The sequence below is a fragment of the Paroedura picta genome, chromosome 11 (assembly GCF_049243985.1).
Source record: "Paroedura picta isolate Pp20150507F chromosome 11, Ppicta_v3.0, whole genome shotgun sequence".
NCBI lineage: Eukaryota > Metazoa > Chordata > Lepidosauria > Squamata > Gekkonidae > Paroedura > Paroedura picta.
Genome location: NC_135379.1, coordinates 40,630,271 through 40,649,934, shown reverse-complemented (window position 1 = coordinate 40,649,934; position 19,664 = coordinate 40,630,271). Strand labels below are relative to the sequence as shown.

Below are 19,664 nucleotides of genomic sequence, written 5' to 3'. Positions count from 1 at the left end.
GTATCAGCAAAGAAATGGAAGGAACAGAGAAAAGACTGGCTTTTTAGTCTGTTGCTTGGTCCAAGAATGCCTTTGACAGGTTTGGTTGGAATTGGCTATACTATCATGGAATTTACTATAATGATCCTATGGGCATTATTAACTAGATGTAAATAGTGTATATTAATCCTACATTTGGAGTGAATGGAATTCTCTCAGATGTCCTCAATTTCACATAAAATATTCAAGTGCCCTTTATGTCAGGGGTAGTCAACCTGTGGTTCTCCAGATGCCCATGGACTACAATTCCCATGAGCCCCTGCCAGCAAACGCTGGCAGGGGATCATGGGAATTGTAGTCCATGAACATCTGGAGGACCACAGGTTGACTACCCCTGCTTTATGCCATTATCACGCCATTTGTCAGCTGCAACCCTAGTCTGTGCAGATAATATAAGGAAATCGGACTCCCTGGCATCAACCAGAGCCTAGGCCTTCTTCACTGTGGCTCCCACTCTGTGGAAGAGGCTCCCTGAAGAGGTGAAGCGAGCCCCCTCCTTGGAGATCTCCAAGTGGCTATGTAAGCCTTCCTTGATTGCCAGGGCTCATCAGTGGGTTTGAATCGACAGGCACCTTTTAAAGGGGAGAGGAAATGAAAGTTTGGGGGCTTGTTGGTTTATTTTGTTTTTATCTAGACATGTTTTTAAAATATTACTGCCTTGAACCCTGAGGAAATAACATTTAGGGGAACGACATTATGAAAGGATGTACGCAAACGGCTTTCATATGAACAGGATGTTCTTTACTTTTCTTCTGACCTAGAATCCTCACTCTTCCTGGTATTGTGACAGATGTTTAAAAGCATCTGTGCCACAGCTCCCACTTAGAAGTAGGAGGATCATGCACACTGGCCCCACCCAGATATGCATGCATTTAGCCAAATGTCTGCAGCAAGTCCTAGTGTACAAGTATATGTGTACTGTATGTACCAGGGTACGAGTACATTCACTTAGGACTCTGATTTTTTTTGCAGTACTCTTAACTAAGAGCCTATGAACATACATTTGTTACAGCTGCAGGGCGGGGTGATCCTGTAGGAATGTAACATGCACTCTGCAGCACTGCAACTGGTCTTTTGTCAAGACAACAAATCAGTCAACGTGGTGAGGCCGTTGGATATAAAAACTACAGGTATCAAATCAGTATCTTAATCAAGGTATGTTATTTGGCGATTAACAGATATTTCAATGCATATTAAGTATCTAGCAGTGCCAAGTCACACCCTTCTACTGTCAGTGGGCTTAGAAGGGTGTAACTGTTTAAAAATATGCTACAGATCTCTTAATTCCTAGAAATATTAAAGCGATAGTAAGACTTCGGAGGTCATACACTGATGAAGTTTCCACTGAGCTGAATAAACAGAGATCTTTAGAATCAGTTCAGCTAAACGCAAATGGCCTGAGAAGAGACTGTGCTTCTAGGTAACATTACCTCCAAGCAACTCTTTACATAGGTCATCAAATAAAATTAACTGCTGCTATTATTCAGAAGTGGCTACCATATAAGGGGCTACCAGCCTTGTAAGGGTTCCATGTGTTCTGATTGGTGTCTGACATTTGATTAACCAATCACTTTTATATTTTTACTCCCTTCCCAGGAGGGTCAAGGGTGCCTGATACCAACTGTGCTTTCTGACCCCCCCCCAAAAAAAAATCTGCAACACGCTCCAAATAGGAGCCGATAAAAGGCTCAATATGGTGGCCTAAAATATTCTTCCCCCCCCCCCAAAAAAAAACCTGTTCCATCTGATGAAGATGTCTGGAAAATTTGAAGGTGACATACTACTTCTGGACATTCTGCCTGGTCATTAAAAATTACATTGTTTTTGGTTTTGTATTTTTCTCTTGGATCTCCTTTAAGCAACATGAACTGAGGCTACCTGTGAAGAGGTCTGCCATCTCCAATCTGACAAACATATTTTGATCAAGTATACACAATGTGAATTTTTTATGAGGCATTTACTTAAGTCCTCCTGACAGCCAAGATAACTTTTGACAGGTGTTCTGGGAATCACCTGTTGGGAATTTAATTCCTAGGTTGACATGTGTCCTATTTGAATCACTATACTACACATACGTTTCCTTGGGGGGGGGCAAACAACAATTCCACAGGGTGGTTTCAGGTAAATTTTATAAAAAACACACAGTGGGGGCTGCTTATTCCCATGCACCATCATCCAAAACCAAATTGGGCCATGTATCCCTGTGAATTAAATTCCCAGTGGGGAACTCATAGAATCACAGAATCATAGAATAATAGAGATGGAAGGGACATCCTGGGTGATCTAGTCCAACCTCCTGCACTTTGCAGGATACTCACAACACTATCGCTCATCCACTGTAACCTGCTACCCCTTTGCCTTCACAGAATCAGCCTCTCCGTCAGATGGCTATCCAGCCTCTGTTTAAAAATCTCCAAAGATGGAGAACCCATGACCTCCCGAGGAAGCCTGTTCCAGTGAGAAACCGCTCTGACTGTCAGGAACTTCTTCCTGATGTTTAGATGGAAACTCTACAAACAACTGATTGAAACTCCTCACTGGGGCTAAGAGGACTAACATGAAATCGCCTTTCATTTTACACATAAAATAGGTTACAAATAGAAAAAGCTCCTGGAGGAAGGTAGTTTTAATTTGCCCTTCATCATAAATCAGCCTATCTCAACTTTTTGACCATTGAGAAACCCCTGAAACCTTTTTCAGACTTTGAGGAACCCCAGAAGTGACACAGTTGTGTAGAATATGGTTGGGAAACATAGCTGTGCACACGCCCACCTGGGATCCCTCCCCCTCCAGGCCCATCATTGGCCATTTTGGGAAGGGTGAGTGGCTGAACATGTCCATATATGGTCATATCATCCAATAAACATTTAACACATTTATGAAACATATAAAAATAAATTGACTGCCACCCATTCAGGAAACTCTTCCATGATGGTCAAGAAACCCCATGAAACCCTGACTGAGAAGGCCTGTCATTAGTAAAAGAAAAATTGGAAGAAGTCATCTGAATGTGAAATTTTAAATGAATTGATATGACTAATCCAATGATTTTGTTGTTGTTGTTGTTGAGTGCGAAGTCGTGTCCGACCCATCGCGACCCCATGGACAATGATCCTTCAGGCCTTCCTGTCCTTTACCATTTCCATTTAAGTTACCTTTTAATCCAATGATAAATTCTCAATTTAAATCCCACAGATCTATAACTGGATTATGCTTTACCAGAAATAGCAAAAAATCCATATAATCAAGTGTTCGTAGGTCCATCTCAGATGTTTGGTCCTCGTATACTTATTTCAAAATCACCAGAAACATCAGACCATCTTATGGACTTATCTCCTTTGAGATACGCTCCTTAAGACCAGTATTAAGAAGAAGAAGAGTTGGTTCTAATATGCCACTTTTCCCTACCCAAAGGAGGCTCAAAGCGGCTTACAGTCGCCTTCCCTTTCCTCTCCCCACAACAGGGACCTTGTGGGGTAGGTGAGGCTGAGAGAGCCCTGATATCACTGCTCGGTCAGAACAGTTTTATCAGTGCTGTGGCGAGCCCAAGGTCACCCAGCTGGCTGCATGTGGCAGAGTGCAGAATTTAACCCGGCATGCCAAATTAGAAGCCAACCACTACACCAAACTGGTTTAGATGTTTATCTCAGATAGACTCAAGTCTGACACTAAGTATTCAGGAGTTACTTGGATCCAGGGCAAACTGCTACAATAGAGGGTTATATTTCAACATCTATAGAACTATAACTTCAGCTTATTCAATAAAAAACAATGTTTCATATTGACTCTAGTTTTCCTCCCAATTTTTTTCGAGGTGGTTCTTTTATGAAATGACAAATGCTGTAGATGTGGCAGGCAACCAGTATCTCTAATCTGTGTGTTTCATAATTGCTTTGTCATTAAATCTTTCTGGGAAAATGACATAGTTAGAACCTCTTTAAGCTTTGTCGTTGAAATGGATTTTCACTCACTCACTTTATTGTGGGATTCATTGCCATTTGAGCATTGTCAATAATTGTTCCGGACTGCAACAGCATCATTAATAACAGTGGGAAGAAAAACAGATTTGGAGAGGCTATTAGGTACTGTGACATTACATTTAAAGCCACTCTTTTTAGGAGATTGGTCCAATAGAAGTTTCCATTATATACATCAGGAAACACATATCTAAATTTAACTCTCCCCCCACCATCCCATTAAAATTGGGAAGGCAGTGAGATTAGGCAAGTTGGGATCCTCTGCCCATTCAGGTTTTGTTCCAAAGAAGATACTTTCTTTACACATGTGCAGGAAAGACTGTCTGATTTTACCCGAATGTGTAGTGGGAGAGGGAGGTATCCCTCTAGATCAGCCTTTCTCAATGTTTTTACCATTGAGAAACCCCTGAAACATTCTTCAGGCTTCGAGAAACCCTAGAAGTGGCACAATGGTGCAGAATATGGTTGGGAAGCAGAGCTGTGTACACACCCACCCTAGGCCCCTCCGCTTCAGGACCATCCTTTGTCATGGTGTGTGTGGGGGGGCAGGTTGACATGACCATATATGGTCATATCACCTGATAAATGTTTAGTTTTTATTCAAAATTTGCAATATTGTCAGATCCCACATTTTTAATCAGGAGCTTTTCTATGAAACAGAGAAATTAGCCTTCCTCAACACTGTTCTGTCACATCACCACTAAAGGTGTTCGTATTTATTGTTGAGGGTTGGCATTTTGGCTTCTGCTTCTACCCCTACCTCTACTCAGTCTGCCTACATAAGATCTAAGGGCAAGCCTTGGTAACTGCTTCTCTTATCTCCTTCCATCTCAGCTCTCCTTGGCAGCCAGCTAGTACAAGCAAAGCACTTTCTTTGGTCACCCGCAAGCCATGGGTGTTGACTACCTGGGCTTATTCTGCACAAAATAGATAATGCACTTCCAATGCACTTTAGAAGTAGCTTTTCCTGTTCTGTACAGGAAAATCCAGCTGCCAAAGCACATTGAAAGTGCATTATCCTATGTGTGCGGAATGGTCCCTGTTGTGATAGGGAGGCAAGCTGTACCTTCTGTGCAGCATCCCTTTCACATGCTGATTCTGAGTCACTTTCTCCCCTTGCTGCCATATTCTCCCCTCGCACCACTCTCATGGCCCACTAAATTGAAATCAGGCAGTGAGGCATTAGATCGGAAGGCTTTCTTCCATTAAAGAGTATTATTCCAGAACATTAACGTAATTTCTCAGTCATTCAGACGGGATTTTGATTAGGGCAGTTCCAATTGTATCCTCCCCCCGTCCCGCCCCAATCATTAGTAGCAAATTGAATTGTATGACATTTGGAAGGCACAACTTCTAGCTATAACTTGAATGGAAGATCTCAGAGACTCCTGCTATTAGTAAATAACCTTGAACAAATATTCCAGAACATTTTGGCATTATTTGATTACCATTTCTAGTATGGATTTCTAACTGAACAGCTTAAAAAAAATTCTCAGATATATACAAGGTTCTCTTTTAAAAAAACACCCTAGTTTTAACTCATTCACTTCAGGGTAACCATTATTTCAGTGCAATTCTATGCAAAGCTATTTGGTTCTAATCGTACTGAAATCCACGTATTAGACTGGAATAAGTGATCACACAAATTTTGCTATTTAGGATCTTTAGGATCAATCATATTAAATTCAGGGAGGAGTTTACTGGGGGGGGGGGAAATGGAGAAACTGGAAAGAAGGCAGCCAATCTGAACTCTCCCAAGGTAGCTCCCCCAGCTTGGTGTAGTGGTTAGGAGTGCAGACTTCTAATCTGCCAAGCTGGGTTTGATTTTCCGCTCCCCCACATGCAGCCAGCTGGGTGACCTTGGGCTCACCACAGCACTGATAAAGTCGTTCTGACTAAGCAGGAATATCAGGGCTCTCTCAGCCTCACCTCCCTCACAGGGTGCCTGATTTGGGAGGAAGAAAAATTTAGAAACTTTAGAAAACAAAGTGTTACAACTTTGAAAAAAATTATTTTATTTCTGGCATCACCTGCCCACTTGTCCATCTATTCGTTGTTCCAAGAAGTTAGCCATTTTTAAAAAGAAATCCCCATCCCCAGGAACAAGGAAGAGGTAGGTGGGTATGAGAGCAGGACGAGGCAGGCGCCTTTAGCACGTTTGAGCCTCTATATCTTCCCTTTGCTGGTTGCTCTCCCTTAGCTAGCACTAAACATCCACTTTATGTGATTCCCCAACTAGCATTTTAAAACGGAGTATGTAGCCAGCTGGTTTACTGCCCGGACATTGGTAGCTGGCAACATCACATGGAGGGGCTGGAATATAGCAACTTCTTTTGGCAAACATTGTACTACATTTAACAGATGCAGAAATGCCCTGTAAATCTCCCATTGAAACCAGCATGACTTAAAGTGCTGACCAGATTGCACACTTTTTGGATTGCAGAACAACCTCTATTTTTAGATTTTATAAAAAGTTTAAACATTAATGTTGTCATCATGGGAAGTCAAGGTGAGCATTTCTCACAGCTCACAAGGCACAAAATGATTCAACTGTAGCAAACACACAACAAAAGGGTCAGCAGCAAGTTTGTTAGAAATAACTGGGATCTTAAAAAAATATACTCAGTCATCTCCATCTTTTTCATGGCAAAAGGTTAACGAATGGTGTGCAAAAGTATGCACGTTTCCCATCAGCATTGTCTCCTTTTAAAGGCATCTCACTGATTATTAAATAGGACACAGGGACACTGTTCCAACTATAGCTCACCTTTATACCAGACAGAAAAGGTGAAGAGTTCATCCTGAACATTCCAGTGCAACAAGGTGAACTTTCTGTCCGTCTGTCAATCACTTGGCGACTACCATAGCTCTTATTTCTTTATGTCTGTGAAAATTCAAAGCCAATTTTTTGTCTTATGGCAGATTACCCTGGTGGCTTCTTGCTGTCACTCAGGGGTACATGGAGCTGTGAATTTCACCCATTAGATATAACAGCCCATACTGGCATTCACATCAGCACGTGTGTCAAGACAGAAGAGCTAGCTTTGATCTTCTTGTTTAGGGCTGACTTTACTTCCATGCATTTCAACTTCTCATTCACTGGTTAATGGTCGGGCTTAGATGATCCTCCCTCTACCCCCATTTCCTTCTACATTTGGTAGGGCAGCAAATCATGCCTTTCTATCCTGCTCACCAGATACACCTGTTCTAGGTGTCCGTGCACGGCCATAACACTTCCAGACAGTACATGGATATAAGATTCAGTATGCATCCCTGCAAACCTGAATAGTGCCAGGAATCTGGATCTACATCAGTGGTTCTCAACCTGGGGATGGGACCTCTTTGGGGGTCGAATGACCCTTTCACAGGGGTTGTGGCAGGGCAAGCAGCTTGGCCAGGGGGGCAGCATCCACACAACAGCCTTGTGGGGTAGATCGAGATAGAGCGTTCATCTGTCTAGAGCAGTGGAAAACAGCGAGATCAGCATGGTGGGACTGAAAGACCCTGTGAATGAACCAATTTATATGCAGTCATGAACAATGGATCGTCATACCATTGGTCAGTTTCAGTTTAATTTCTGTGAAAGAACACTTGTATAATTTTATGGTTGGGGGTCACCACAACATGAGGAGTTGTATTAAAGGGTTACGGCATAAGGAAGGTTAAGAACCACTGATCTACATGCATAGAATTTGACACAGGTACTTTATTCGAATGTGATGTCCAGCTGTGGTCATCCAGTGGCATCAATCAGAAGCCAGACAGATACGTTGGGTAGACAAGGAGGGGAAATGGTTCTCCACCAAAGGTGGAAAGTGTGTTGTGCAATGGTTAGAGAGAACAGGATCTGGAGACCTGAATTCAAATCTCCATTTTGCCATGAAGTTCACCAAGAGACTTTGAACCAATCACTCTCTCTCAACTTTACCACTGGGTTGAGGAGATACAGGGTAAAAGGATGGACAGTGTGCACCATCCTCAGTTCCCTGAAGAAAGCATGGAATAAAAATACACCAGAAAGGAGAAGGAAAAAAAAAAGGACCTGGGCCAATGAGCAGCAATAAAGTTTTAATGAATTCAAGCGATTTTAGTGTCTCAGAACAACTGACCCCCAAATAACGCTGGAGTCAACCACTGCTCTCTACCGAAAATGACGCAATGCACAAATTAGTTGCCTTTTAATCTATGCACTTTATTTGAAGCAGAGATCCACCAATCTGTCTCATGAATAATAAAACAAGCACTAGCAACTCCGTTATCACTTTTTAACAACCCAGTCTCATGCATGCCAATATAGAACGAAGTCCTGCTGAGATCACTGGGCTTACTTCCACATCAGGACACCCAAGACTGCAAAATAAAGACAAGTGGCTCCTTAAAGACCAGCAACTTTATCGGGGGCCTAGTGCCCTGACCTGGATGGCCCAGGTTAGCTTGATCTCATTAGCTCTCAAAAGTTAGGCTGGATCAGTCTCGGTTGGTACTGGGATGACCACCAAAGAAGTCCACAGGCTGTTGCTTGGAACCACATTCTGCATAAAAGCCAGAAAGCCGTAGAGGCAGCCAATAGCAAACCACCTCTCTTTGTCTCTTGTGTTGAAAACTCTATGGCAGGGGTGGGAAAACTGTGGCCCTCCAGATGTCCATGGACTACAATTCCCATAAGCCCCTGCCAGCATTTGCAAATGCTAGCAGGGGCTCATAGGAATGGTAGTCCATGGACATCTGGAGTGCCACAGTTTTCCCACCCCTGCTCTATGGGGTGACTAGAAAGTACTTTCCACCACCAGTGGGTAATGTCTCACACTAGGTTCTGAGATGCTCAGGCTTAAATTCCACTTAGCCATGGAAACCTGCTGGAAAATGTGGGTCCAATCACACATTCTCTGTCTAAGCTATCCCACGGTGGAAACAAATGGAGGAAAAGGGAGGACAGTGAAAGCTGGCCTGGATCCCCGTTGAGAAGAAAGGCAAAGTATAAACAAACTGAAAAAAATAAAGTGGTACGGAGAAAATCCCAGGCATGTTGAGCCATGGACCCTCCAGAGCAGAAGCCACTGATTGAGAGCATTCTTTTTCTCCCTTTAAAGCTGTCCTCCCTTGCCCTCTGATCCGTTTCCAAACAAAAGTAACACTTTGAGGTCATGATGTCCAAAATGAATACCAGCTACATAACGATTAAACACAAAACATGCTGTATGGCTTGACCTTGTTGATAATCTGCCCCATAACATCTGCTTTGGGAACAGGATATAATCTCTAAAACAAAGCGCCCCCCCCCCCCCGCCATGATTTGCCTCATGAAGAATTGACGACTGCTGTTAATACATCTTCTTACAGCAGAAGAGAAGGATGTGAGCATGTCCGCTTGTGTGTTACTGCTCGCTTCCCTCTCAATCGTTTCACTCCAGGCATTGCTTGGAAACGCATTCTGCAGAAAGGCCAAACATATTACTAGGGATGAAAGAGCAAAGAGGCTAAATTAGGAAAGATACTCTGCTTGCTCCAGCGTGAAGGGGAAAGAGCACAAAGTTCCCAATTATGTCACTGGAGACATATTCGGTAAGCTTTCGAGGTGTGAGATGTACGCCAAGAGGAATGACACGATGAGGAATATGCACCATTTTGAGGTTGTCTTTGGGGCCTAATAACTAGACAAGGTTTTGTGTTTATTTGTTTTATTATTGTTTTGTTTTTTAGCTTTACCAACGTACTTTATGAAATGCACTTTTGCTTTATACAAAAAGGACAGGTTGTTGCCCTTGAATCTAACACTCTAAATGTTGCTGGATAAGGGAAAAGAGGAACAGCAAAGAAAGGAAAAGGAGAAAGAGGCAATAAGGAATGGATACGTGCACACAGAGTCAATGTCAACAGGCTCTGAGGTTAAGCCAAACACTTTTCAGAAGTAGGGATTTGACAAACTCTTCAATGTACCTCATTCTGATTTGGGGGGAATTACAACTGACATGGTAACCTCACATCCAAAGCGTTGTTGGGTAGCGTAGTAGAAAATCTGGGGTCTCTGTTCTGGACCTGGATCCAGAATATGAATCAAATCTGCACAATGGAGCCAATGACAGACAGACAGGAAGGATGCTTCTACAAACCTGGGAGAATTCCCAGATCTACAGAAAAATCTGAAAAGGATGGGTCGGTGGGTGGGGTGTCCGGGTTTTCAAAACCCGGACAGCTGATATGGGCACTTCCATACCCGCTGAAGCTTAAATAGAAATGTTCCTGTTTTACAGTATTTAACTGGACAAAAGTTTAAAAAAAAAATAAAACCAACTACCCACGGTGGGGAAAATGTCCCAAAAATATGAGTATAAATTAGCTTTAAAATTATGCATTTTGCATTTATATCCTGTCTTCCCTTCAAGGCAAGTTCACCATGTAGGAATACAGACACTGAGCAAATGAGCCTTCTTACATGATGGGGCTTCCCTTGTCTTTTGTGATGCCTCTCTTAGCTATCGTTTTTAGAAGGGTAGCAGGAGCATAATTGGTCCATGGTTCATTAAGGAATTCCTGCCTTTCCCTTCATAATGTAATTATAAACAAAAACAAATAAATAAGGTCAAGTACTATTTGCTCAGCTTTAGCATTGTACACCTTCAAGCCATGCCTTGGGCACAAAAACTTTCAAGTGATAGCTGACTGCAGGTATCTGCAGTGTTTTTGCTGCATTTGTCCCACAGAATCAGAGAGGAATGGCAATAGGGACCCATCTCTTTTATCAGAACTGACAGCCTAGCAGAGGTAGGGGGAGCAATTATGTGCCTTCTATGCTCCACCTCCAAAAGATAGCTTGTTCAGCAAATTCTAGACTAAAATGTTGCCTCCCCCCCCCCCCATTCTCCATACTGGTGTTCCTGCCTTCATGAACCACAAAAATGGCCTAGTGGTAGTTTCTAGTATCCGTTGTGACAGAAATCCTAAAACTTGCCAACTCAGGTGTGCCGCCTACAGTATCCGCGATCCTGGACACCTAGAGGTTCTATTAGAATGAGGTATTCACCTCTATCCTATATTGAGTCATCCTGGCAGACTTAATACCTTTTGGACAAAGGACTATTGTCTATTTTCTTCCTCTCTGAAGAACAATGGCTGTCCCACCCTGTCAAAGTATGAAATTTCACTATTGGCTTAGCCCAGGAACCTGAGGGAAGGTTCAAGATCCCCCTTTTACTTAAAACTACTGAAATGCCACTTGAGGCTTTTTAAAAGTTCAAAAATAACCAAATATTTTATTCAACGTAGAGGGGAAAGGTCAGGTGAAATCAGGGGTAAAAGGTCTGAAGTAAATCAATACAGGAACAGATTGCAGTTCATTATTCAAGCAACGGAGAGTTATTTAAGCTTTTGCACAGTGACTTGCAATCTTTAAAATGAGAGGTTTTGTTTCAGTGTTCCCTGAACACTCCAGTATGCTTTCTTGAGTGTATTTGGCTCTTTTGGATTCCAGAAGGCAGGGATACTCTGCTCAGAACCCAGATTCCTTCACTAAACATACCAGTATTCTTCTTGAGTTTTAACTGACTTCTCAGGATTCAAAAGGCAGTTTCTTCACATATCAGACCAGGGATTCTTTTGTACTTCAGAGCTATCTCCCTGTTTTAGCTAGGTAGGGAAATTCTTCACTTAGTACAAGATCTATCGCTTTTCCTGGCCTGAATGTGAGTCTTCACCTAACTACTCACTCTTCTTGCCAAGCTTCCCAGTATTCTATCTGTATTAAACTGCTCGCAGTCAGTATTTAATCTTTCTCAGTCAAGGCTAGAATCAGACTCTGTCAGTACTAGGCTCTTCTCAATCATGATTTAATTCAGATTGTCCTCTCCTTAGCATTCAGTTCTCAAGTCTTTCTCTGCTCAATTGATGCTAACCAATCAAATTTCTTGGAACAGCCTGTCACTCAAAGTTTCCTGCCTCCATGAGGAATTAACCATTCATAGTCCATTACCTGTTTACACAGCACTTCTGAGATTTTAAAGTGCAGTCTATCGTAACTACCTCCTCAGTGGGTCAGTCTAGATGTTCTCAGGAGGTTTTGAGTAGTAGCAGTTGGTTACCATGGTACTTTCCAAGGAACCTTCGATCTAAGGTGTGAGGAAAGGCACCATTTCCTCCTTCCCAACGCGATACCTGTCTTCCTTGTTCATGTCCCAGAAACCTGTGCTGTTGCCAATGGTAGCATCAAATTAAGGAACAGAAGTCAAGGAAATGCCTTATAGTGCAATCCTAAACATGAATCCAAATCATAAAGTCTACTCAGTGCGTCTTACTCTCAGGAAATAATTCTTGTAGGGTTGCTAATTCCAAGTGGGGAAACTCCTGGAGATAGGGGATGTGGAGTCTGGTTAGGGCAAGAGTTGGGGAAGGATCCCAGTGGAGCATTATGCCATAGAGTCCACCCTCCAAGGCAGCCATTTTCTCCAGGGCCCAAGAAAAAATGGGAACAAATGCTACCACGTCTTCAATGATTCAAGTTGTCTTTCCGTTTCAGAAAGGTGACTTGTCAAAGCACCCCCGGTTCTACTGGTACTTTAACCACTTTATCAGTGACATCTAAGAATAATAAAATATATTATAAACATTTTTGTGCCTTTAAATATCATTCATAGAATATTTTCAAAATCTTTATACAAATATTACTACTCACAATCCTTTGTTTTGGTAATGTAACCAACTCTTCAGATAACTTTCAGGTCAATACCTTTCATTTATAGGTCTACAAAAATTAATCTATGGTTAATATAACAACAGGTATTTTATATTAGACTAACAAATGTCTAAAGAATAATACATACCTCCTATCAAATGTACCACTTTTAAAAAAATATATATATATTGAAATATAAAAGAAAAATGTCTAAAAACTTGGTACATTTTATAGGTCTGTGGCAGCATTTGTTCCCGTTTTTTCCTTGGTGATTGTATCTTACTGCTGGTCAGTCTTCTTTTGTGTATCTGGTTTTCTCCAGGGGAGCTGATCTCTGTGGCCTAGATATTCTGGAACATCTCCAAGCCCCATTTTGAGGCTGGCCACTCTAGTTCTTGGGATGGCACTGTCTCTCTAATTATCTATTACTTACAGTTGGATCCCGTCCAACACAAATGAAACTATGTTTGAGGAATGACATTTTCACACCTTCCCCTTCCTGCCATAATCTGCTGGGCTTCCTGGAATACAGGTCCTGGGAGTTTAGTGGACATCTGTGATGCGGGGAGCAGGGGGAGGGGTCTGCAGTGGTACAGAGGGAATTAACAGACATTTTCAAGGAGCAGAAATATTTGCATGATCAGAAGACAGGTTAAGTCCAGGCTTAGTTTCTGATCAAGAAGGCATCGTTGCTATTCTGGTTTAGTGTTAACAAAAACACTATTCATTACATTACATATTAATCAATCAATAGCCCATCCCATATGAATCCTGACTTGCCCCAAGGTCATAAACAATATAGATAAAAAGACATAATTTAGTGCAAAAGATTACTGTTACTACTTTCAACAGCCGCACTTTCATGATGTCCTGGGCCTGCATAAGCATACATAAATCAGAAAGTGGAATAACAGCTCCTTCCAATTGTCTCGTACCAAGTTTTAGCTAGTCCACAGTGAACTGAATTTTGCCTGTCCAGGCCAACTTCATAAAAATGTGAGCACTATATTTATTTCAAGACTCTCAGCAAATCTCCCCAGGATCAACGGTCAATTCTAAAAAGATGCTGGAGAAAGCAACCTGAACTTATTCAAGTAACATTTCTTTATTATTGTTCCCAACAATTGAAGCCATGGTGTGAAAAATACAGATTTCATGTACACAGTTTGGCCTGTGTATCTCCGTTTAGGCTGAAGATGGTTTATAAGAGAAGAGGAGCCTCCAGATACTTTAATTAAGGGAGAGCTATGGGGTGCCAGCTCCTAAGTTTTGGACACGGGTTCCTGTAACCTGGAAGGGGGGCAAGGCATGGTAATTGAAAATCCTGTCATATTGCCTCATATTTTGATGATCTTTGCATCCATGGGCTTTGTGTTGGTCTTCGGAACCTCTGTGAAACTATGATAAAAGGTAATAGCCAAACCATCTTATTCTATTGAGTGCCTCTAAAAATCACCTGTCTCAAAATAAACTTAGAAGGGCAATATGAGTTTCTGTTTATCTGGAGGTGATTTGCCCTAGGGTTCAGACTGCCATATACCTGCTGGGGGTAGGAGATTGCCTGCCCATGTGGGTCTTGCCTGCCAGAATACCAGGAGAAAGCCATTAGCCAGGGGTAGTCAAACTGCGGTCCTCCAGATGTCCATGGACTACAATTCCCAGAAGCCCCTGCAAGCATTCGCTGGCAGGGGCTTCTGGGAATTGTAGTCCATGAACATCTGGAGGGCCGCAGTTTGACTACCCCTGCCATAAGCAATAGTGTGATGTCACTTCCAGGGAAACCTCTCTAGGGATTCAAATAAAGCCACACAGTTGCCAAAAAATAACTGCTTTCTTAGTAAATCATCCAATCATCTTGTTTTCCATGGGTTGTAAGCATTCACTGTATGGCCCTAACAACATACAGACCGGAGGTATATCTCCAATGGAGGAAGCAGCAACAGAAAAAGATAACTTCAGACATACCTTAGATTTAAGATGCGTAGAAGCTCTCATTCACGCTCTTACTCTCATAGCCCACTGGATGTATTCTCTTTCCAGCGATGGTCTTCTACTTTTTCATTTTAATTTGGGATTACCATCAGTTGAGGAAAACTGAAAAGTTAAAGGAGGTATGATTATCCAAAGAGGTTTAACCACGCTACGTCCAATCTAAGCACATGTAGCATCCCTCCAGGAAGATTACCTCTTTCTACAAGGGCCAAATCAATTATCTGGCCACGTATCTCCCCTCCCATGAGGTTTCTTTTGAGAACAGTGATCCCCAACATAATGCCCTCCATTGGCATACGGAGGCATTCCTCTTCCCCAAAGCAAAGAACTAACACTGACTTTGCTCTGTCTCATTGGAACAAGAGGTGCTCTGAAGAACCCAGGAGAGGGTGCATCTTCAGGGAACTCTTATTCAGAGAATTATAGAATGATAGAGTTGGAAGGGACCTCATGAGTCATATAGTCCAATCCCAAGCACTATGCAGGACACTCACAACCCTATCGCTCATTCACTGTAACCTGCCGCCCCCTTGAGCCTTCACAGAATCAGCCTCTCCGTCAGATGGCTATCTAGCCTCCGTTTAAAAATTTCCAAAGATGGAGAACCCACCACCTACCGAGGAAGCCTGTTCCACTAAGAAACCACTCTAACTGTCAGGAACTTCTTCCAGATGTTTAGACACAATTTCTTTTGAATGAATTTCATCCCACTGGTTCTGGTACATCCCTCTGGGGCAAGAAAGAACAATTCTATATGGCACCCTTTTTAATTCAGAAAGCGCTACCTCCATCCACCATAGGGGGGGGGGGGTTGCTTGGCACCTCCCAGTAGTTTGCAATTGGTAACTGCTGGCACTCAAAAACTGCTGCCATTGAGGCTGGGACCAGTATTCAAAATCCTCAGCCTTGTTGAGCCTTTTGCTACTCCTGCTCTGGAACATCTTCAGCTCATATAAACAGAACAGAAATCAAGGATCTCTATTCAGTTTTAAATGACAGGCGCTTACACCCTACTTTGGCTTAGGCTGTACAGAAGAGAGCGAGCAAGAAGCTTTATTCATTCTACCCCAGCATAGTTTGCCTCGTTAGACTTGCCTCTTCCACGCTGCCATTAATGGCATACCTTTGGTCAGTATGTTTAACTAGGATGCAATGCCAAACTGACATATCTTATTGTATGGGTTTACATGTTATGTTTGTGTACAGACACAAGTTTGTCCTCCGTTTTTAGTTGAACTTCAGATTTTTAGATGAACACTGTAAAAAAATCTGCCTGACAGTCTGACTTTCAGGAACACATACCTGCTCTGTGGTCAGGCCCCCCTGCCTCCCTTGCAAACACACACAGACACACAGACTACCTTGCTTGGTTCCTCCCCACTCCCTCTCTCAGAAACAAATAGACATACAGACTCCCTTCCCTTCTCCAGGACTTATGGACCTACTTCCGTTTCACTGAGTACACCAGAAGATGTGTTCCACATCAAAAAGGAGAACTAGTATTTCATATTTATTTACTTACTACCTTGCTTCCCTCCCAATGGAGACCCAAAACAGTTTACATCATTCTCTTCTACAAACCTGAGATAGGTTAGGCTAAGCCACTCAGCAAGTTACCATGGCAGAGTGGAGATCTGAATCTTGGTAACGCAGATACTAACATAACACCGTAACCACTATACCACGTATCACACCAGCTCTTCTTTCTCATTAAGCATTTTCACACTAGAAAGCATACTATAGTATTTTCAAATCTAGAAGATGTTCTTCCAGGATACCCATTCTGAGAACACAACAAATATTCTAGCGCACTAGTCAAATGAGATGGGAAGATCATTTCCCTAACTTTATGAACCGCCTTTCCTTGACCCATCATTTACAGTATATGACAGAATATGTAGCAGTATAGAGACATCCTATAGTAAAGCCAGCATTTATGTGGAAACATACGAAGTTGTCTAATGGGTCAGACCACTGGCCCAGCTGTGTCATCTGAATGGAAGTGCCAGTGTAGATGCAATGGACTGGATCTGGGAGTCTCTGACTGCCACAACCACTGATCCACTTTCTTTCCCTCAAACACAGAGTTGATGATGGACCAAACCACAGCAAGCCTACAGAATGGAATTTCAGCTGGCACACTGAGGTGCACTGTCTAAGACAGGCCACAGGAATGCATGCAGTTACTTGAAGGAGAAATATACATTGCAGACAGAAGAGAGCCACCGTCTCAAAGGAGTTAAGCAAGCCGAAGAATTGTGTGGAACCATCTGGAGCCATATGTTTTTCCTACTTATTCAGTAAAATTAATTACTTGGATGAGGAAAAAAACTTACTTCAAATGCTGCAATCAATCAGAAGGCAAAATATGAAATCCTTTGAATCCAGCCTCATAAAAATACCAGATGACATCAGGCACTATATATTTATATTCAATAATTTAGTGCTGTGGGGATAGCTAACCTTAGTATTTATGCAGACATTAAAAAGTTTCTGTAACGCCTACGTCCCTGCAGTACAAATACTTGGCCTAACTAAACCTTCCCCGCTCCCAATGAAATAAAAATAAAATTATGAAAATGTCAGCTCTCTTATCTTCCAAACTGTTATGACTTTCAGAAGAATTCACTTCTTGGATGTTACTCTTAAAAAGGTTGCTCATGACCCAGAAAATTATTCTGCTTTATTGCATATCACACTGCTCTGCAGACATATGCAAACTGGGACTGAAAGATTAAGTGGTAAAGCCATGTCCGCAGAAGAAAGGGCTTTGGAGGAACAGTTCGACTGCTGTTTTCATTAAGAACGGCAGGAAAGTTCAGTCAGAGCAATCTCAGAATTTTCAAACGTCTGAAAGATGTCCCACAAGTCATTATAACTCTTCAGTTCTCTCAAGTCTATGGCCACTGAAGTTTTGGATACAGATGCTGGTACTATAACCTGATATTCTGGCTCCTTGAAAGAGGGCTGGAAGGACAAGAAAATTGGATTGGGATTATCAAATGTATATGGCAGCCTTTCTCGACTTTTTGAACACTGAGAAACCCTGAAACATTCTTCAGGCTTCGAGAAACTCCATAAGTGGTGCAATCATGAAGAAGATAGTTGGGAAGCAGAGCTGTGGACACGCCCACCCAGGCCCCCTCCACTTCCCAGCCCCTCCAGGCCCACCACTGGCCATTTTGAGAGAGGGGACTGGATCAACATGACCTCATACGGTCATATCACCTGATAAATGTTTAACAAACTTTAAAAATACATTAAAAATTAGGTTAAAAATTTATTAACTCCCACTCTATCCAGTACGCCCTTTCAGGGTTGCCAAGAAACCCCAGAGTTTTTTTTTAAAGGAAAAGAAACCCCAGGGTTTCATGAAACCCTGGTTGAGAAAGCCTGATATATGGGTACAATAGTTATATATAGAAGTCCAAATAAATAAAATAAATAAATCGTAGAATGTCTTCTTCCAGCAAGATGAGCTGATGGCTCTGAATAAATGGGTTGCCTCACACATACTCACCCACCCCCTCACCCCCACACAGGTGACTCAATTCCATATCTTAACTAGGAGATGATCCAACGTGCACACTGATTACTTATCCATATAAGAACCTCCTCTCATTTTAATGGTGGGTTCCAAACCATAAGGAGATTTCTTTCAGCAATGGCGCTTCCATGCCCATAAGTCGTCTCCAGATCAGGCTGCTATACTTTTTAAGACTACCAGAAATCTGGAAGATTTTTCATGACATGATTTTGCTCCTGATCTTCTATCCCCAAATTATCCACTAACACCATTCGCTGGAAGCGGATCTGTTATGAAATGGAAAAGCTGCGGCACGATACCTCAGAGTGACGTGTTAAGTGGAGAGCCAGTTTGGTGTAGTGGTTAGACTTCTAATCTGGCATGCCAGGTTCGATTCTGCGCTCCCCCACATGCAGCCAGCTGGGTGACCTTGGGCTTGCCATGGCACTGATAAAACTGTTCTGACCGAGCAATGATATCAGCACTCTCTCAGCCTCACCCACCCCACAGGGTGTCTGTTGTGGGGAGAGGAATGGGAAGGCGACTGTAAGCCGCTTTGAGCCTCCTTCGGGTAGGGAAAAGCGGCATATAAGAACCAACTTTTCTTCTTCTTCTTCTAAAATGCGATTGCACTAGAAATTTCTACATGAAACCTGTCTCCTGGGATCCAAATGGGCAACACCTCCTTTCAGTACAAACCATTTCTCCTGCTACCAAGAGAATAGGAAGATGCAATGACAAGAATCCGTCATGATGTGACGGCATGCACCTCGACTGTGATGTCTTGTGAAATGGAGAGGGCATCCCTGCCTAGTTACACTCAGTTTAGCAAGGTATATGAAGACCAGGGCCCATTCTGCACACCTAGGATAATGCACCTTCAATGTGCTTTGACAGCTGGATTCCCTTGTGCAGAACAGGAAAATCTATTTCTAAAGTGCATTGAAAATGCATTGTCTATTATGTGCAGAATAGGCCCAGGAGACAGTCTGTTGCAAACTTGACGCTCTTTTGAATGATGAATGCCAACAGCAGAGCCACATAAGGGAACTGGGGCTGCCATTCAGAACGGCAGAGTCTGTCCTTTCGGGAGAAGGCAGTTCGTTATCCCAGCTCTGCTCTTGTAAGGCACTCTAATTTTACCATCGCACGTCGCTTCTGGTGCCATAAATCCATCCGTAATCGTCTTTGTGACAGGGACTTCTCTGCATGGGAGACAGTCAGCACTGCTGTTGTGCACATGTGGTATACCATTCAGGCCTGGGCAAAGCAGCCTCATCCAGACAGCCGATTCTTTGACCCTTTAGCTCATTTAACCCCTTTTGTTCTCTTTTGTGTTCCATCTACCCGTTACCAATTTCCAGCAGAGCAGACTACTTAAGCAGATGTACATTCTTCTAAGACTACTGAAGTTATTAGAAGAATGTAACTCTTAGGCTGGCACTTTAACCCTCCTGCTTTTGGC

At 42.5% G+C, this 19,664-nt stretch overlaps 1 protein-coding gene across 2 annotated transcripts in view; it reads right to left on the bottom strand.

Moving 5' to 3' along the window:
- The window catches only part of TMEM108 (transmembrane protein 108), a 193,619-nt gene that overhangs the window by 166,657 nt on the left and 7,298 nt on the right, over nucleotides 1-19,664 (bottom strand). For both annotated transcript variants that reach the window (XM_077303673.1, XM_077303672.1), the window contains exon 2: nucleotides 14,647-14,775. The gene's annotated coding sequence lies outside the window, so the exon portion shown is untranslated. The remainder of the gene's footprint in view (nucleotides 1-14,646; nucleotides 14,776-19,664) is intronic.